Source organism: Serinus canaria, chromosome 6, assembly GCF_022539315.1.
Source record: "Serinus canaria isolate serCan28SL12 chromosome 6, serCan2020, whole genome shotgun sequence".
NCBI classification, from domain to species: Eukaryota; Metazoa; Chordata; class Aves; order Passeriformes; family Fringillidae; genus Serinus; species Serinus canaria.
The window spans coordinates 20,890,225-20,911,840 of record NC_066320.1 but is presented as its reverse complement, the minus strand read 5'-3'; the positions used below and the strand labels follow the sequence as shown (position 1 = coordinate 20,911,840).

Sequence of the window (21,616 nt, the reverse complement as noted above, 5' to 3'; positions counted from 1 at the left end):
GTGACAAAGGCTATATGAAAGTGTGTATGTTGGAGGTTCATTAATAAGATTTACCAGAAGGACATATGTGGGTAACAATCATTACACCCAACATTTCCCAAAGTGCACAGATTCCTCATAGGCTTCTTTCCCTGATGGAACTCAAATTTTTACAAGCTGAACAAGTGGTGAGATTTCCCAGCCATAAAGGGCAGGTCATCCTCTCCTCTACCAAAAATCAATTTAAGCAGGCTGAGAAAAATTGAACAGCCCTGGAAATCACAGAGGTCAGCTCTTCCCTGGAGCTTCTGAACACTGCTGCAGTAACTGGCACATGCTTTCCCATCGCAGGAAAACAGAATTTAAGACAGCTTGGTTTAAATGCAGGCAAAATTAAATACTTAACATGGGAACAATAGGGTTCTTTGTGGAAAGAAAGGAAAAATGTTTTTTTTTTTATTCTGAGTGCTGGCAGATTAGCCCTGGTCTATTCTGCTTCTCTTTTGCTTGGTGTGCTTTTCATTATTACTATTTTTTTATATTCTGTTTCAAAGAACAGTCTGGAATTCAGGGAAAAGCATTACCTACTGCTGTGACACAGGCCTGCCTAGCAGTATGAAATAGGAAAATGCGTTTTCCCAGAGCAATCTTTCTCTGAAAATTCAAGCTCCTGGAATTTCAGGAGGGGGTGGGGGCCTGGGTGGGCTACATGAGCATGTACAAACACAAACCCTGCCAACCTCAGGCTGTTAGTATTTTTTGCATAGTTCCCATTCCCATCTTTCAGCTCCTGCCTCAGCAAGATTTTTCTTTGATTTTTTAATGTTTCACTTTCCTTTGCACCCTTCCCCCATCTATTGGTTTCTTTTAAGTGTTCTCTTCTCTCCTTTCTCCTTTTCTCCTAAAAATATTTTCTCCTTTCATATTTTTACATCAGGGTTTTTCACCTTAGGTTTCAATCTGTTTCTTCTTTGTGGAGAGGATTTGTTGTCTTCCATTGGTGTGGTGTCTTACCGTTGGTATGTTTTTATGCCTACAAAATTCTGAATGAAATGCTGCTAAACTAAGTTTAAAGCACAAAGACTTTTTTTACTTTAGAAAAAAACGTACTTACATTCCTTTAAATTATTTCCAGATGTAGTCTATAAGAGTAAGTTAAATTTGATAGCATATACTGTCTACTAGGGTTGCATAATTTATGTAGTAGCTTGTCATCACTGCTCTGAATGACTGCCAATAACAGAGACCTAGCAAATATCCTGCAGATATTTACTATACTTATTTTTGGAACATAATAATGGTAACAGAAAAGGACATCTATGACAAGCTGAAGATCTACTGCAGAATACACCCATTTCTGAAAACGTTGTTTGCCTGCATTTCTTATATAGTAAGATTTACCATAAAAAAATAATAGCTACTTTGACTTGTCACTTGCAGAAAGAAGACAGTTAAAATCTTTAGGTTTTAGAGTATTTGGGAGCATTTGAAAAACTGCACTCATTTAAGCTCCAGAATATTGTTCATATACTCACTAGTAATTAATTCTTTATTTGAATACAATTGCAGCTGTTGATTCCCCTCCTTATTTTTTTCATCTTTCTTTTTTTTTTTTTAACATACCTAGGTATGGATCCAAAAGTTCCATAACATTGATTGTCCATCCAGCTTGCACTCTGGAGTACAGGAATAGCAAAATGCTGGAATGCAGTACTTACATTAAAATTATTTATTTAAACATACATCTGTTTAAGTCTCCTAATAAATGATAACTCCACCAGAACTTTTCCAGGTAATTTTCATCTTTCTAGTAGAAGTTGGATATTTATGGTTCATCCCTTAAGCTTGATTTAATAAAGGCAATTTAACCTAACCCATTAATTTACAGGGAGGAAGGACAAGTGCCCTGATTAGTAATTATCACCTCTCCAGGCTCAGCCAGTTCTGCTCTCTCTTCCTTTGCCTTCTTGATCTCATTTCATTACCCCCTTCCAGGTAATCTTCTGTACCTTCAGCATCCTCATGAATCCATCAGCCAAGCTACTCTGGAATAAACCCATCTTCCTTTAGTCTTTCCCTCAATTACCCTTCTAATAAGGACATTTATAAGTCTACTTTACACTCTAAGAATCTGTTACATGACTACAAAAAAAAAAAAAAAAAAAAAAAAAAAAAAGGGCAAGGATGCAAGGATAAGGTAAGGAGCAAAAGTCCTGCAACACCAAATCCTGATGCCAACTAGACAAGCCATCCCTCAGGCACTGCTCCCCAAGTTCTGATCTTAATGCCCTCAACTGCAATTAAAAAAAAAAATGACTTCAAGAGCAAATTAGGACTTCAGCCAAAATTTAGCACAAGAATAAAATAGTGCTGGTCATTCAGGCTGGAGTTCGAAACTCAAAACAAATGGCAGCCCAGCTGCTTCTGTGAGTGCCACCATGTTAGGTCACTGATGCATCAACTGTGCTGCCACTTGGACACTGGGGAGACTAGGCAGCTGTGCCCAGATCACTGCTGAAACAAAGTCAAAATTCATTAGGAGACCATTTGTGTAAAATAAAAACAAAATGAAAAATCCCTGCTGTAATCAAGATTCTTAGCTGTAGCAAAAAAACAAATGACAACAACAACAACAACAACAACCAAACAAAAAACAAGCTCTGAACAAACTGGGATTAAGCTGTTTCTTTGATTGTCTCTTTCTTTAGTCTTCTGATTCAGAGTGTATATAGGCCTTTTTTTTTTTCTCTGTAGAAAAGATAAATAAATACAAGAAAAGGTCTGGCCCGTTTGGTGCAGTGGAATACTGTGATCATGAGCAGCATTTTTGCATTTATTTGGAAAGAAACCAATGCCCCATTAGAATGTAAATGACTTGTGGGAGAAACTCAGAGACTGGGCCTTGCAGGGGCTGAGCAAGAACGAAGAGCTGTGCCTGGTGAAGGCTGACCTAAAACAGAGACTAGACTGAGCTAAAGAATAAAGCAGGTATTTATTAAAAGGCCTCAAATAGATCCACCTTGGCAGCACAACCCAAAATGGCCACAAAATGGATGACAGGTCCCAGGGACTCACACTTTTATAAGTTTTGGCTGTTATTAGCATATTGGAGCTAATTGTGCAATTACAGCTTTAGCCCATGAAGTCCCATCCTGCTTGTTTTCTCTCTTCAGTCCACCATTGTTTATGCTCTTGGGCCTGAGATCTGGACCGGCTCTCCTTGGGTCCCCAGCTAGAGAAGGAACTGTTCTGTCCACCTGATCTGTGGAGAGAGCTTACTAACCCCTAACATGAAGCCTAGACTTACACACTAAAGCAGAACAGAGTCTGAAAAACAAGAGCTAAAACCTGAGGCATCACCCTGGTGCCATGGTGTGAGCTGTGCCGGCCAGGCCCTGTGTCCCTCACCACACACAGCCTTCATTCCTGGTCAGGAAGGTCTGGGGGCAGCAGGCAGTGCCAGTTCACTGCTTTGCTGCCCTGTGGCTGTATCCCAGGCTTGGCAGGGCTCAACTATCCCTGGAGCAGTTTGTCCCATGCCCTTGGGCATCTCCAGGTTGCAAAAGCCTCCTGGGCTGAGGGCCGCCCTGCAGGCCGCACACCGCCGGCCAAGCAAGCAGGGCAAAGGGTCAGAAGTGCATGGAGAGATCTGTCCAGGCATTGTCTGCCTTAGTTTGTGCCATTGCCTGCTTCCAAAGCAGCTGCCCCATGGAAATATTCCCCAGGGGTTTTGATGTGTAACCCCTGTCTGATGAGCTCTCGCTGCAAGTCCCACGGCAAAGCAGCAGACTTTCCTCCGTGCTGGTCACCACAGCAGCATCAGGGAGGACATGAGTCTCTTGCCCTGAAGATGCATTTTCTGAGTTAAAGCTGGTACTGTAGGAGCTCTGGAAGCACTCTGGGTCTGCTGCTGCTTCAGTCTAGCTCACTCCAGTAACCTGCTCTGAAGGACATCACTTGATGTAGGTTAAACTGAACCAGCCAGGTGATATTTGTCTTAAAAAAGTTATGTCACCACTACATTAGTTTAAACAATGTGAGGTTTATAAAAACACTTGAATTTTCACTTACATTAAATGACTGATAATAGTGACCTGTACAAAGCCCCAAATACTCACTGTCATATTTTCCCTACTCATGTTAATGATACTAATTTCCCTATTCCCAATATTAATAATTGTCTCAAATTCTTTTCAAAATAAACCAGTGCAAATGTAGTACTTCATTCCATATGAAGTCCCACAAGGATATAGTAGAAAAGAACCTAATTTCATTACATCATGGAGATTTTATTATGGAAATAAATTACTCTGAAATAAAGCTAATTTTGTGGTGGAGTTTCCGTAATGAGAATTTTTATTTCCCATGACACTAAAATCTAAATAATAGATGTTATTTTCCACATAGCTTAGGCAATCTTTTCATTATTACAAGGAGAAAAAAATAATTAACCCAAGTTAAACTTTTAGCAACAAGTTAACTGCTTGCACAGCATAACTTAGCCGGTGTTATAGCGTTTACAAAGATAGAAATCTCACTCTGAACTACCTGAACACTCAGACAAGCAGGATTATTTATGCAACACAGAGATCTGATTAGATAAGAGATATCTAAAGACAAGGAAGTTGTAGTTACATAAAGCTGGTGCCTGAAACAAGCCATTACATCTGTCTCACTGTCACCTCAGCATCCAATACTGTGGGGAAAGGATCCAGTTTTACCTTGCTCTGCATATTTTCAACATCAGCCCATAGGCATTAAACAACTTTGCTTCAGTAACTTGTCACCTGTGCCACTCCTGCAGGTGAATGAATTCCATTCATGAATTCCATAGCATTTCAGACAGAGGGGGGTGGTTTTGGGAGCCGTGCCCAGCCCTGGGCAGGGTCTGAGTGCCCTCACGCCGCCTTCCAGCTGCTCACCGAGGGCTACCCAGACACCAAAACCTTCTTTCCACCAGCTCCACAGCAAAGGCACTTTCTTTAGAGACTAACACAGCCGATCTTTTTCTGGGCTTGGAATCCCCAACCCCAACCATCCCTGATAATGAAAATACCCACAGAACCTGCCTTGGCCAATCTTTCATCACTTTTTTTTTTTTTTTTAATGGTGATTTGCAGGTACCGCTGCATGCAGCTCACCTGAGCAGGCTTTCTCCCATGGGTGTGTGAGCACAGAGAGCCCCGGGCCCGGGCTGGGGCGGGCAGGATGATGATGCTCCTTTGCTACCCAAAGCCAGGAGGCTGCTGGAGCAGCAGAGGGGATGCGGGAGTGCGAGGATGGTACCACACTGCCACCCTCTGCAGGAACCAAGTACCGCCCTTCTTCCAAACCAGAAGGATCAAAGGAATTTTTATTTGCTTTCAGTGAGCAATAAGCAGCCAGTAAGAAAACGGGCAGAACAGAGAAAACTAGAGTTGCAGCTTGGGCCAAGCCCCCCCAATTTCATGCTGGTGTTGTACTCCAAACCTGGAGTGTGTTTTTCTTAAATCTTGCTATTTTATGTGATGGCAGTAGATGAACTATTTAAGTCATTTTTATTTTTAGAAAGTAGACAGTTTTCCATATTCAACTCTTCAAAGTTTCAATTTTCTAGGCTTACAGCTGCCTAATGTTTTAAAGTTGATATGTGTTTTAATAACTAAACTATAGAACATCAGTTGCAGAACTGTTTTCCTAAAATTCAAAAAGTAACCCTTCTCTTAAATTCTAGCTGTACAAAAAGTGATAACTTTCTCTTTGTTTGCATTTTTACTAAAATTCCTGGAAAGTTTTTTTCTTCAGAGATAAACATAACACTTCTTCAAAAACGTCAGCACTTTTGCTATTAAAGTTGCCAGACTTAATTCTAGACATTGTGCAATCATACTGCCATTGCAGAGCTGACAAAACCTTAACTACTATTTCACTGTTGAAATTGAAATTACTATTTCTGCAGCTTTGAATTTGTTTTCAATCTACTTGCTGAAGGAAATAAAATTACTTATTTGCTGATATCTATTAGCTCCCCATTTTTTCTTGAGGCATTAGAATTGGCCAAGGATCATTCCTTAATTTGCCTTAGGTTTGATAATTATTTTCAAATATATTGAATTAACCAAATTTTCATGCAAACAAATATAGGAAGAAAAGATATGTTTTAGCCTAGGTGAGATGAGCTCCCTTTACTCCAGAGGACAGGCAAAATCCCAAACCTTCTCTGGCCCAAAAATAGTTGATGATGATACTTCAGTCATAGGAAAAAGCATCAGCCCAGACATCTTTTTAGACACCAGAGATTACAGCCATGGGCCAAATAAAGGAACTATGTTCTCACAATCCTGTCCTTCATAAGTAAAATATTAGACACAATTCTTATTTTCCAGCTGTTTATTTTTGGCCCAGAGGCAAGGGTAGAAGATTTTGCCCAACTTCATTGGATTTCCAGGCTTTTTCTTCAACGCAGGGTCAGAGCATTCCTCTAGCCTGAAAATTTAATTGTAAAATGACTATGTACAACTTCACTACTCTCTGTTTGATCATAAAGTTACTCAAATCAGGCCAGGAGATCAATAATTGCATAACTTCAAGTATTTAAGGATTATTTCTATCCTAAATATCAGGACTTCAGTCTAATACATTGAAAGAACAGAAGACAAGAATGCAGGGCAGCATCAGTACTATAAGAACAACAGCAAAAACAAAATAAAGAAAACTAGCATTTGGATTACTTTAAACATACACACACTCACTTTAAAAACCAGTAGGTTTATGAGGCTCCAAGCCTCAGAACTTCACATCCCAAGGACTGTTTGGACAAACTCTTTGCTGAGTTCATGAAAAGAGACACTGAAGATAATCCATTCCCATTTCATCAATTTCTGTGTGATTTTGAATTGATGTGGCATTTAAGACCACTGTTGATGTTGACTTGCATTAACTTTTGCTAGGAGATTTCCATGTTATATACACCTATAACTTCTTTAACTGCCTTTGGCATTGTCTTTCTCAGATTTTTTTCTTCAAGTTTAATAGATCAGAAAGATTACATTATATCTTCTGAATTCAAACAACTCCCCATGCACTCCTGAGGAAAATGAAAAATGATTTGAGCATTACCACACACTTCTCACATGGTCTTTTTGCAATTTAAAACTTTTTAGCCCCCAGGATAATGTAGATAACAGTTTTTCTGTAAATTAAGGTCTGGTCTTGCACAGATTAGAATTTTACTTCTGACTTTAATAGGAATATGAAAAAATCTTTTTCATGACCCACATTACAGATATGTTAATATGTGATAGCTTTCTTGGCTTCTTTTGAAGTTTTTAGGACATGGCTATTTAGGCTTAGGCCTGGAAACGTAGTTCAATAATTCTGTGTTTCTTTCATTCTCTTACCAATTAGCTCTGTAATCTGCAATTCCAAAGTCAAAATCACAGGCATTGAGACTCATGACCTGCACCTATTACACAAGAGTCAGCTGAGGAGGGCCAGAACACCAGGATACCCATTTCTTTATTGGAATCTGAGATTTTTGCCGCTGCTGTGTTTCCTCAACCCTGCCTGGACTATGTCCCTGCTTACTGCAAACTACAGGAGGATTTTAATGCTGAGTGGATTGTTTGTGTCCTCCAAAGAACTGCTGAGATAGCCACTAAAAAATGCACACCACTAATTTCACCCAGATACTTCCAATTTCCCCCTTGCAATACTCCCAGAAAAGGCCACTTAGCTTGCAGTGAGTGCAAAAAATCCTTTTTTTTTTCCTGTAAATTTTTCCTCCAAATATGACAGCCTTACAAAGAGGTATTTCCAATCCAAAATTAACATTGTCATCATGTACTTAGAAGGAGTTGTAGAAATTTTAACTTCACCAGTTTATGGCATAAATACTAATGGGTAAATATTTCTACATAATGATGTTCATACGCAGTATATTTATAAGTCAGAAGTGGATATTACATTTTAATTGGTTAAATTTAAGACATCCTAATTTAAGAGATTGTTATCCCTTGCTATTATTCTCCTTGTATAATTTTACAGTAAGTGAAAGCCTGACAAGTGCCTATTAGAAATACTTTCTCCATGCCTGCACCTAAATTTAAAATGTGAAATAAATACTGGCCAATTTCATTAAAAATTTATAAGTAGCTGGTAAACTTTAACAAATATACCAAAGCTCACATTTAGTACAAGTAGGAGTCAGATTGTGCAATAGTGCACAGCCAGCTACAGAAATAGATTTTTTCTTAATTTCTTCAGTAAGCTTTGAAAATGGTTAAGAGTACCTTACTAGCAGAAACCCTCTTGTGTAAAGAATGCAGTGTTTAAAATTCAAGGAAGAAACAAAATAAATTATTTCCTTTTACAAACAAAATAGATTTGTTTGCTTTACAACATCTCTAAACTTTGGCTCTCTAATGTCATGTCATATATTGATATAGAGAATAGCAGCACAAACTAACCCATAAACAGATGTAGCCATGTGGTACATGTTCCCAGCACAACATGACTTCATTTGGGCTGGAAAAATCATCTTTTCTATCAAAGCAGAGTTTTAATATTCTATCATCAATTATTTTAGTCTTGCTCAGATTGCACAGCAGGTAGGGCTTAGGAAACAAAACTGTGATATACACAGGAATTAATATATCACAGAGTTGCTGAAGAAAAGATAATAATTACATTCATGACCTCTGGTGGCATCTTCAGGCAAACTGAACATGGACAGGAGAAAGTGGCACTTTTCCAAGAACCACTTCTTTCCTGAGGAAATATGGGAAAGGTATAGTCACCATACCAGCTTCTCTTTGAGGAAAACAAGTCAGTCTTCTCCCAGCATTTCAGGTTTATCTCTAGGACTACACAACAGCAACTCAAATTTATTTGGCTGGGCAGTTAGAGGGAGCTTGGTGCCTCACAGCTTTTTCGGGTCCTGCTTAAAACCGGGGTTTGCCCACTACACCCAATGCATTTCTAACTCCATGTGATACCCACATGTGATACTCTTACAACTCATAATTTATGTCTGTACAGCTCCCTGTGACAAGGGCACTGTCCAAACTGCTTCTTGGTGTCTCAGTACCTCACCTCTGGAAGGCTTTTTTATTCATAGCTGAACATGGTGAAAAGTAAATGCTCCAGATGAGTAAAAACCCAAATCCAAATCCTATCAAACCAAAGGGTTTTTTAACTCTGGGAGACATCCCAGCCATAGGCTTTCACATTTCCACAGCCCTACTGAAAATAAACTGGAAAATTGTATATGGTGCAGGACTAGCACAAGCCTGCCCGTCCCTGGCAGTTAATCCACCTGGCCTTTCAGACATTGACAGCATCATGCAAAGAAAATCAATTACCTGAGATAATCAAATCCACTGTCTTCCTCTCAGCTCTCTCGTCCATTTAATCTAATTCTCGAGTATTGACATTATTGCAGGCATAATGGGAACAAAAGTGCTTCATTAAAGGCAGCACCTGGACATATTCAATAGTGTGGCAAGAGCTAACAAAGCTCTCACAAATGTAGCCGGGCTGTTAAAAATAAACTGACAAGTGGTACAACCAAAAATATGTGCTTCTCAAAACAACCTCTAAAGGAATGGTGGTTTCAGGTGAAGGTGCCCTGCTCCCAGGGAGGTTTTATCCTGGAGCGTTTAGTCACCCCATGGCAAGAGTAAAGGTGAGAAGTGCCTTGAGCACAGGCTGAGCTGAAGGTGCTCAGGTGAAAGGTGCAGCCTGGCTGCTGCAGCAGCGATCCTCGAGGTAACACAGCCACAGTGCTCAGACTGACAGAGGGTAGGACACCTCAATTTCAACAAGAATATGCTTTGATCTTGGTGTGAGTAATCCTACCAGAGGCCAGATGAACATTAAAATAACTCATTAAGCTTCAGTTACTTCAGTGAAAAAAGCAGCAAGCAGTGAAATGAGAAAAGAAGTTCACTTGACAAGTAAAGGCTTATCAAGAGGTGAAAAAATTTTAGTCCAAGATGAGTCTAAAACAAAATAAAACCATCAAATACTTAATAATAATTGATTATGTTTTATGTGTGACTCTTGATACAGGTAATGTTGTTTGACTGGGTAACAGGATGCAAAAAGAAAAGGCAACCTCAAATTTGAGCCATTTTATATGCTAATTATTTTCCACTCAAATAATCTGTAAGAGCTGCAGAGTATGTAGCCCCCAGGTCACTGAGAATTATTACAATAATTTAAAATGCAACTATTCATTCAGTATTAAAAAGTAGACTTTCATGAACAAACATTTCTATTAGAAAGTAGACCTTGTATTAGAATGTTAATTGATTCATCCTCTGCTTCACACAATTTATAGTAATCAGAAAACTTTATTTCCTGAAGAATTCTAAAGGTGGAACACATTTTATGGTGTTAGTTTCATTCTTTCAATTACATCCTCTGGGACACAGATTAACGAAATAGAATTGTTACAGTAATTTCAAATCAATACTCTACTCAGCGGATTTTAAAAGCCCTAACCATTAGCCTCACCTGTTACCTCATTAAAATGGGAAAAATAAAATCAATACAAGAGACCAGTGGGTGTTTTCTCACTCTTTCTATGCCTTTTGCTTAGATACATATTGTACTACTTAGTCTAATTTTCAGGTCCTCACTCAATACTGTGTTTATTCCGTACTCCTTTGATTAGCATTCCAAGCATTTCCAATTACTTTAATATGTCCAAAATAAGATCTAAGAAGTGTGAATGTAATCGAGTTAAAAATGGGGACTTTTTGATTTATGCTGCACCCCATTTATTAAGTGGTAATACTAATGTTGGTTTATTTGTAAGGGTTATGTGTTATTGGACAAGCAATTCAAGCATCAAAAAAAAAAATCTCACACCCAGACTGCTGATCAGAATTTAACATACCTCCAGGAATCCCTGGAATACCAAAAGCTCAATGTGTTTTCTTTTACACTTGGCATTACAGCTGCTGAAAGCCATTACAGATTACAGTGTTGTTTAATCAGTGCTGCAAATGTTACAACCAACCTCTGAGGTTACAAAACGTAAGGAAAATCTACTAAAAAACCCAACTTACCCAACATGGGCTCCAATACAGATGCAGAGGTCTAAGTGCACAGAGGAGTTAAATAATTTCTCACGGAGTTAAATAATTTCTCACTGTGGGCATCTAGATTTTTGTGTTCAAGGAGTATTTTCTGCAAGCTGTTCTCTAAAACAATTTCATTACTCTCTACCAGCCTGAGGATGGAGTCAGCTGATTTGTCCAGCTGATGAATGGCTCTATTGAAAGACTCAAGCTTTGGGTTAATAACTGTGCTGTTCCCTTCTGGGAGTAGCTTAAGGGCAGGACGTGGTTTGGTGCCTCAGAGGTGCCGCTGCTGCAGGGAGCACAAAGGGGACAAGGGCTGGCTCTTGAGGTGGCAGGGCAGGTTTGTGCACAGGGACAAACTCATACCAGCCAGTTGCTCCTGAACTAGCACACCCCTTGCTGAGGCTGCCACAGCTCCAGGAGAAAATTAATAAACAGAGAACCATAGGCACTCTGAAGGACCAGTATAAGCTTTACAATAAACCATCATAAGTTTTAGGTTTATGTTAACAGGCTTTGCTAACAGCCTTAACATTACAGGCCACAGCAATTAATTTTGAGTGTTGTCATTTACTTGCTTGTTCCAGCAGTCACAGCCCAGGTGTTGCTTCAGGTGATCTGAAATCCCAGTGACCACTGCTGCTCAAGGGCTTTGGTAAGAAGAGAAGAATATGCCCTGCCCCAGACTTTCAAATGCAGCACAGCTGCCTTAGACAGGTGCTGAAAAAGAAGGTCTTTAAGTGGGAATTTAATGTTCTCCAGCTGGGCACTGTGAACTGAAACAGGCAACATCACACTGAAGCTTTGTGTTTTCAAACAGAATATTTTCATTCTAATTTAATTATGACCTGCAATTAGTGCAAACTTGAAAAAGGTTTTTAAGGCATAAATAGGAAGAGATCCCTAGAAATTTGAGGATTTCTGATGCTGTGCATTAGCTAAACTTATGCTTGGAGTTCTATTTGGAATAACAATCAGCACTGTTTCTGTGCCAGTTGCTTACGGAATTGACTTTAAAGCTGTTTTCTCAGTTCTAATGCTACAATAGGCCACATGAGACCTAACTTGCTTATTCTCCCACTTACAGCTGCTCTGCAATAGAAACAGCCAGGGATTTTTTTCCCACTGGGTTTCCAGCTTCTTTCTGCTTGACCGATGGATGGAAGATAAGCACTACACACTTTATGCAGCTAGACAGACTGTTCAAATGAGATGTGGGGGGAACTGTCCCAGAGCAGGCACACTCAGCACATATTCTCAACTTTTAATTGGACCAACATCCAACATGTGCAGGAAAAAATGGTTTTTGCATTTCTTTAATTTCTCCCTCCAACAGATGCAGTAACAAATAACAGCTTTAGCAAAAACAATAGAAAGGCAAACAACAGTAGAGAAATCTGCTCCATTTTTTGCCATGTAGAGATGTGTTTTCCTCTACTGTCTGAGCCTTAGATCTTCCCATGTTCTCAAACAGTTCCAGTGTAGTCACAGCAGAAAAGTGACATCAAATAGCCTCTTATGGCAGTAAGTCTGTAACTAACTTTAAGTTAAAGTTAAGAAAAAGGACAAGGGGTAAAGGTTTTAAACTGAAAGGAGGTAGATTCAGACTAGATAAAGATGACATTTTTATGGCATTGGTGAAACATTGGCACAGGTTGCCCAGAGAAGCTTTGGATGTCCCATCCCTGGAAGTGTCCTAGGCCAGGCTGGATGCAGCTCTGAGCAACCTCATACAGCAGATGATGTCCCTGCCCAGGGCAGGGGGTTGGACTTGATGACCTTCTAAGGTCTTCTCCAACTTGATGACCTTTTAAGGTCTTTTAGGTCTTTTCCAATTATAGTTCTATAATTCTGTGAAAAAGTAAACAACATATGCTTACTTCTGACATGAGCTGAGACTAGCATCTTCTAGGAAGTAAAACAGGGCTTTTACTGCTAAAAGATACAGGGTAGAGACCTCTCAGCCTTTGCCTTCCTCAAAAGCTATGAACTCTTTAATCCCACAAAACAGCACCAGGATTTGAAACTGAAATAGTCAAAATCATCTTCTTTCCCCTGCTTCACACCTTGCTCCAGTACCGCCATATTTTACTACTGGTGACAGCATCAGGAAGGGTTTGGTGTGTTCCTGTTTATCCCACTCATCCACAGTATTGTCATCACAGGAAATGATTTCTCATAGCAGATGTTGAATTCTGTCTGAAATGATTTTTCCCAATGCAACCTTTGCTGGTAATCACATTCCCGAAGTGGTTCTCCTTATCCTGAATTTTGTAGAACGGTGTTTCCCCAGAGAAAGCGCCACCTTCATCTCTCCAAAAACTGCCAACAGGTCCTGAAGTGTGAGCGCAGACAGGAAAACAACATCTGCAAAACTACCACCTTGCACTTCTGGAAAGACTTGAACAATGCTGCTCAAAGGCACCCACAACATTCCCACATCAAATAGAGAACAAGGGTGAAAATTTCTACCCGGGGTAGCTGGGGTGTGACAATTGCAAGGAGAAAAACCGAGGCAATCAGCGAGAAGTGTCATGCAAGCACTGTGACAGAGGTATGGCAGAAACAGAAGCCATGGGAAGCGCTGCCCCGACTTTTGTTTCTGAGGGATCCTTCACCACTTCTCTGTCTAGCATCCTTTCCCCCGGACACGCTTGAAAGTGAAAAGGGGTGCAAACGAGATTAAGGAGGAGCGGCAGGGAAGGGACAGCGCTTCGAGCCTCCTGCGGGGGCTTGATCGAGCAGCAGCAGGGGAGCATCCATGGGGAGTGCCGTCCCCTCCCGGCCGTGGGCGGGCTCGAACCCGCGGCGGGAGCAGAGCCGGGCCAGCTGCCAGGCTGCCAGCAGCAGCTCCTTCGCCCGCCGCGCTCCAGGTAAGGCGCGCCCGCCTCGGGCACCGCGCTCCCTCCCGCCGGCTGCGGGCCCTGCACCGCTCCCTTCCTCCCCATCCCTCCCCCTCCGCTCCGTTGGCTTTTAAATTGCTTTTTTAAAAAAATATTAGTGTTTGCCGTCTGAGGTGTCATTATGCTGCTGGATTAAAATAACTCAGAATAACTCAAATTTCCATTAATAAGTCAAATCGAAGATGTGCGTGTCTCCCTTAAAAAGCTGCAAACCCTTGCTTTTAAAAACAGTGAGTGGCACGTGGAGAAACTTCTCCAAGAGAGGCAATGTAAGAGCCAGCTCCCATTTTCCACCCCTATTCCTCATCAAATCTGCATCTCACCTCAAATGAATACAGAGATGAACAATGCCCTAGTACTTAAAAGGTGTACAAAATTTAAAGTAGATCACATTGATTAAACCTGTTATGGAGCACTGAGTAATGAAGAAAGGGAATGTTTGAATTTAAATAAAGCATTTTATTTCTTTAGGAGGCTCTTTTTTCAAAATATTAGTCACAATTTCAATGGCTATTCAAACTTTATGAACAGGATTCTTAAGGGTTGTGCTCCATCATGAACACTCCAGGTAATTCTAGTAACCTGGTATAGGAAAAAGCTAAAGCAGTTTGTGCTGAAGGAAAAGGAAGATCCTGCAACAGGCACACACTTACAGATATGACTAATCTTCCCATGTAGTAGCTGTGGAAAAAATAGGAAATATGTATTTTATTGGAAAAATGCCTCTTGCTTTCAAAGCCCCTTGTGTGATTTCCTCTTAGACCAAATTCCTGATTAGGTTGAGCTCAGCTGCTCATCTCAGTTGAAATAACTCCTCTGACCTCAACCTTAGCAGGTACAAAAGCTTACAGCTGAGCTCAGGACAATCAACTTGGACAACATTCATGTGTTTGCATGGCTGTACAATTAAAAGCATTATATCCTGTGATTATTATTTACAAAAATATGTAATTCTACTGAGTAATTTTAATTTTATTTGTACCAGGTTATTTTGACTACAAGAGCTTAATAGATTTTAAAAAAGCTGAAATTGCTCTGAAAACAGATTTTCTCCTTCCCAGTCTTTCATCCTGCTGCACTGCTCGTAATGGTTAGTTTGTAAATCACCTGCTTACAGACACTTAACAATTCTCTAAGGAATTTGAGTCTAAGACCTTGGACCCAAACTGAAAAGTAGATATTTGGTGACTAAGAAAAATAAAGTTTTCTGTGGAAGGTTTCAGACATGCATAACAATAATCAAACCCAGAAAAGTCTATGATTCAAATTCATAACTTGGACGGAAAATAAGGGGCTCAGCTGGGGTGTATTCCTTCCTTCTTATGCTTTGCTCCCAAACTAACAAGACTTTGCAGCTGAAAAGAAAATGAATTGCAGACCAAGGGGCTGTTTTCTGTCATAAATTGCAAAGGCACATTGCACAACATTCACTGAGGAGAGAAGATGGATATGACTGACCCTAATCTGCTCCTGCAGGGCCCTTGTTTTTCCCTCTCAGAGTAAAAGGGACAGAGTGAGATGCCCCTCATTCTCCCAGGCCAGAGGCTGCATGGAGGGAAGCTGCAGGAGCGTTAGTTGGGTCCTGGATAGTTTCTGCAACGTGAGAGTGCTGAGCAGGGCTCACAGTCATCATGGTCAATGTGGGGAGACTTGGCCCCAGGTTAATGGCTGGAAGATTCTAGATCTGCTAACTCTTATAGGAACAGTGATTTAAACTGGCACAACAAAGACAGGATTTCATTTGTCTTTCCAAATCAAGTTGTTATTTTCTTAATCTGACCCAGCATATCCTGTCCAACTTTTTGGGTTTTCAACTATTTATCTTAATCCTATCTACGCTGATAGTGCCCAAGAAAAACTGTTTCCATTTTGCTATAGGCGATAAAACCACATTCTTTATCCTGGTCTGTGTAAACAGTGAAGGTTTCAGTGCTGCAGGAATGCTGTGTCTGCCTTCAGCCCACACTTGTGGGTGCCCTATAAAATCCTGGTGACCCAAAGTGCTCACCCAGGCAGCTGTCAAGGTTCAGATGGTCGATGGGAGACCACCCAAGCCATCAGTGTTTGCACCTTCCTGCATGGTCAGAACCTTCCCAAAGGTGCCTTGAAGGTTTCATCCATCAGTTGCGGCCTCTGAAGGTTACCTGTCTCTCTGACCCAACTCAAACACATTCATTCTTTAAATTGCTCACAAACTGAGGGCCTATTGAAGCTACATGGGTGGGCTGTGAATTCTGGCTGTGAAACTGATGTGGCAGAAGGTAATCCCCACCTGTCTGTGGGAGGACCTTGGAGTGTTGACAAGCACCTTAAGAAGCCAGTAAAGGTCTCAGATTTGAGATTTGGATTTTGGTACAAGAAGACTCAAACATTTGCAGACTTATGTAGAGGTCCAGCTGCTCAGATAGCAGAACTGAGATGCACAGAGCAAAAAATTTTGTAAAGTCTGTGTGCACGTAAACCCAACCATTAATAACCCCATAAACCTCTGATTTCTTTGGGTAATTACAAACAGCAGTAATCATCAGCCATAACTCAAACACCACGAATATGCCAGACTTTTGGGTGTCAGCTATCTAAATTCATATTTAGGAACAAGGTGGGATAAGTTACTTAGTTCTCTGCCTTTTAAAACTAGAAAATATCCTGTGGGGCACATTTTCTGTAGATTTCTCAGTAGATATGAGCAGAGCTTGTAAAGAGCACTACATTTAAGCAGTCTCATGAACATGTTCATTTCTTGTATCTATTCTGTGAATGTTTATTACTGCATCCATTTCTGTACATTGCTGAAACCTCTCAGTTCAGTGTTAGGCTGGTTGGGAGCAGGACATCTGGCACTTGCTCCATGAAGGTAACTCCTAGAATTGTATTGTCATCCTAACCACCCAGTTTTTATAAATCTGAAATTAATTTTCCAGAAAACCAGTATAATGCTAACAGCATCCTTGCCAGTTATTTTGCAGCTAATCCACAATATGTAGTGTATTTAAAATGCACAGAGTGAAAACAACAGCAGATAAACATATAAAATAATCCTATCATGGGTTATGTAACTTACTCTAAGGCTTTGATGTTCATGAAATTGATAATGCAGGGAACTTGGTGAGAAATAAAGACCTCAATCCAGGGCACCAAATGTCTCTCATACACTTAATTATATAAGTATTAGCAGCATACTGCTTGTCCCTATTCCTTTGGTGGTTACAAGTGCTGATACTAAAAATTTTAAGGCTGTAACAATAGATTTGTTTGACTTTGATTCTGACCTTCCAGTGTATTTTGTGGACAGTGATTTTACACATAAACTTGTACATTATTTGGCACATTGAAGTAAATCACTGAGTTGCTGCTTATGTAGTCTGAAATCATGATATGGTCATTTTTTTTAAGTAAATGTATTTGTCATGCTGATTTGTTTGAGATAATTTTAAAGGCTCTCATGTAATGCTTATACCTATATAAACAATTTCTAATTATGAAGTTTCAATTAAAGCTCATTTTGCTATACCAGAGAAGCAGTTTTAATTTCTGGTGAATCTTAAATTAATTCTACTTATTTAACAGTATGAGCTTCTGTTGCTGAAAAATATCTTTGACAAAAACATCTCAGGGTACAGAACTTGAGAAGATGCTTTCAGACTGGGGCAATTTCCTCAGTTTTTCATTGAGAAAATGACACTTCTCTTGCCTGGCACATGTGACAACTATTGATCAGAAGATCACAGCATAACTGGACTCCAGTGTTTTCACTTTGAACTATTGCCAGACACAGGAGCAGTGGAGGCCTGAGAGCCCTTCTGCTGCTGACATGACACTGTCATTACAGATGGCCCCTGTGCTGCCTGGCTGCAGAGGAAACATGACAAGACAGCTACTTTCTATGGGCCAAGTACATCCAACTCTGATCACTTGCCCAAGGAGACTTGCATGGTTTTGCCCATGGTGGGCAAGATCAGATGTGCCTAGGGTTTAAAAACAAGCTAGCTGGTGTGCCAAAAGCCAGTTGTCAGCCACATGATAGGGTGCCCCTTATAATAGGATGCAGACACATGCATTTGTCCACTTTCATCAGTCAATTCCCCAGTTAGACCTGGAGTTTTCCTGCCACTGGGTCTGATTCCTTCTTTTTAATTTGCTGTATTAAAAAACCCCTCCTTGATACTTTTCACTCAAGCTGCAGTCTCTGCAGTATTAATCCTAGCATGAAAAAAAATATTTGACTGTGTGAAAATTTTGCATTTCTTTCTCTTTTGGGGAGTGTTAGGAAGTACCATGAAACTGCAGCCATTATAGGCAGGCATCCAGATTAACCCAAAGGCTGATCCCATGGCACTTTATTGCACCAAGAGCTTTGTCAGTGACTACTGTCAGTCTGTTGTATGCAGTTGACTTTTCCAAGCTGTGGTGGTTTTGGCTGAAGTAGTGTAAATTTTCTTCAGAGTGGCTAGAATGGGGCTGTGTTTTGGATTTGTGCTGTGAACACAAGTGTTGGTATTTCAGGGATGTTTTAGTTACTGCTGAGCAGAGCTTGCACAGGGTCAAGGCCTTTTGTGCTTCTTCTACCAGCCCACCAGTGAGGAGGCTGGTGTTGCAAAAGAAACTGTGGGGGGACACAGCTGGGACAGCTGACCCCAACTGACCCCAGGGGTATATGGCCTCTACTTCCAAATCTCATCTTGAGACTGCCTTCCAAATACCCTCTCCCTTTCTCCCATGGAGTCCTTAGTTTCCAGCTTTCCATCATTTCCCCTCCAACTGGTTCATTTTGATCTAACAAACAGGATGAAGTCAAGAACAGATAAGCTCACAGGTTCATTTGCAGTTCTAATAGACAATGCAAGCAGAGAATCCCAAGCAGGAGAGGCAGCTTTACTTCTCTGGCACTCTGGGTGAATCCCTCCTGAGTTTCTCTCTGCCTTTCAGTCAAGCACTTAAAGACACTGTCATTCAACAGTTTGGATGTGGAAGCAAAATGCAACTGTAATGTTAATTCAGTTTATACTCTAAAACCCACCATCTGCTTTTTATTTTAAGATAATTCTACATGCAGTTTTAGATGCCTGCAGTAGCAGCCATGGGAATTCAGGCATATGGCCACTACCATATGACAAAGTGTATTATCTAATAATTTCTAGTCATTCTCATGCATCCACTTCTGAATAAGGTACTCCAACATAATAGGCATCTTATCCTTTAATTCATTCACACAAAATCCACTTCCAGTGAAATCTTTGGATATTTCTACTACCTCTGCCAGCTGTCTGCCTCACCCCATTTCAGCCTCAAAGGTTTGTAAAACTTGCATAATTCACTTTTCCTGTCATGCTGAAGATAATAAATAACTGAATTCCCATGAGAAATGTCAAAACATTGGATGACATTTTACAGTCTTAATCTGATCTGAATAAAAGTAGAAAAATGTTGTCTCATCATATGAGAATCTGGGGCAGATTTGTTACCTTCACCTCAATTAAATGTTTAGAACAAGATGTGTCAATATATGCACAATAATCTGGACAGCATGCAGTCTGTCTAGTTAAACCAAATGGCTCAATATTCTTTGCAGAAAACAGGTTATGCTTATTTTTCTAGGGTGGGAGCAAAATATTATGGGTTCTGCTGACCCAGAGTTAAATACCAGTAGTTCCATACATACGTGCATGCAGGAAGGAACCTTGCTGTGAATGTGTAGCATTTGATAAAGAGATGTGTGGCAGGAAAGGTCCAGATGTGCAAACATGCCAAGAGGCTTTTCAGCAGAACAAACCAGCTCAGCAAGCCCCCTAAGGAAGGGGCAGCAGGGGAAACGTGTGCGTGCAAGCAAGCATGTACACACATGCAGCAGATTTATATACCCAACTTAAGTATTATCTGTGGAACAGCTTAGGACTCCAGGAGTTACCCAGTTCTATTCCTTGGCTGGCATGCAGTGTCTCTTTGCAGTGAGGGCAAGCCAGCTGACATGGCAATTAGATCTCTTGATTCGTGTTTCTTGCACAGAAGTAAGAGATCTTCTCCCTTCTATTCCTTCCATGCTCTCTTTTTTTGAGCATACAAAAGTAATCCTTGTACCATAGGATGGATTTGACCTGTGATGTGTAAAAGACCAAAATTCTCCACCCCACCCTCCCATAAAATTGCTACCTTGGACGTTGGTTGAGAACTGAAGGTAAACCAGTTGCTTTAGAAAGAAATCAGTAATAAGCCCACTCCTTTTCATCTTCAGTACTGTAAAAATGAAACCCAAACAAGTACAGAAATATCCATAGCTTTCCTTAATCTCTTTATAAAGGATCTTCAGTCATATTAGGAGCTCATAGTAGCAATTCAAAGACTAAATATAAAAGCAGCTTTTTGAAGTACTTATAAAGTCAGTAAGAGGCTTTTTATTTTTAGCATATTTTCATGTGAGATAAAGATAATGAATGTAGAAAGCATCCAAACCCAAAATGAGATACGCAAAAAGATCCCACGATCTGCACCAGGAGTGCTACAGAATCAGCATGTAGAGAGCAATGTTCTGACAACACCATCTGCTCATTTATGCTGTTTTTTCCTATCACCAGCTCTCTTAATATCTCATGCATGATTTTCTGTGGAAGTCAGGAGGAGTGTATGATTTATTTTGACATTAATATTTACCAGGCTGGTGTATGCTTAAAGTAGCCAAGATGCTGAGAATGTTTGCTCGTTTAAAAAGCCATTGAAATGGTTTTCCTTTTTCTGTGGAGACATTAACAAGTTTTTTTGTCACTTCAGTGTTACATAAAAGTCATATCCCATTCACATGACATTAATTTAGGTAAATACCACTAGTTTTGCTCTTACTAGAGCTGTAGACTGAAAGAAAAATTACTTTGGTTTTTAAAAAGCTTTCTGGCACTTTGCATTGGTCACTAAAGAACAGTGAAACAGAGTTTCAGGCTGTGAAACTTGAACTTCTTTACTATTGGCAATTTACTGGGAAATTAAAATGCAAAAGACTCCTGCCAAACTCATTCTGGACACTGAAAATAGGTTTGATTGTCCCTTCCTGAAACCTAATAATCATATTTCATTTGCATTTATTAACATTTAACAATTGTCTTGCAGATTCTGGGTAAGTTGCATTTGTGACATGTAGGGGTTTTTTAGAGTTTTGAAGCAAGTCTTACAAATAAGGTTTGTGTACTCTGCTGAGATACAGCAAAAGTGTGCACAGTCTGTGCATTTCAGATCTGTTGCATGACTGCATTACACTATGGATTGATACTCTTTTCATCCAGAAATGGATTACAGAGCTGACAGATTTCTTAAAATAACCGTTATGGATGTGAATCCTACTGACAAAAGCAAAGAAATCCCATTCAGAAAAGACATCTTGCCTCAGCCAAACATTCTCATGAACGTGGATGGTTATATTTGATTTATATACAGAGAAATTTTTAAATTGTTAGGCATAGAAGCCTTAAATTTAATTTTTTCTCATTAACAAAAAGGTGACCAAAGTTATGTACCAGTGGTATTGATGCAATGCATGTACCAGTGAGGTTGCTCTTAAATAGCTCTGTGTTCTAGGATGGAGTCATGTATTGTCCCTTAAGAAGGGACACTGATATGCCAGAGATGCAGTCACAAGCATGAATAGCAGAGACAAAACTCAGTGTTTGCAATTCTCCTGCA

The 21,616-nt window shown here is 40.1% G+C and overlaps 2 protein-coding genes across 2 annotated transcripts in view; one reads left to right on the top strand and one right to left on the bottom strand.

The window, feature by feature from the left end:
* ENTPD1 (ectonucleoside triphosphate diphosphohydrolase 1) overlaps positions 1-11,154 on the bottom strand; it is a 53,614-nt gene extending 42,460 nt beyond the window's left edge. The window contains exon 1 of the mRNA XM_050976411.1: positions 11,034-11,154. The gene's annotated coding sequence lies outside the window, so the exon portion shown is untranslated. The remainder of the gene's footprint in view (positions 1-11,033) is intronic.
* Positions 11,155-13,876: 2,722 nt separating this feature from the next.
* Positions 13,877-21,616, top strand: part of LOC103813900 (gamma-aminobutyric acid receptor subunit pi-like) — a 47,230-nt gene continuing 39,490 nt past the window's right edge. The window contains exon 1 of the mRNA XM_030241198.2: positions 13,877-13,921. The gene's annotated coding sequence lies outside the window, so the exon portion shown is untranslated. The remainder of the gene's footprint in view (positions 13,922-21,616) is intronic.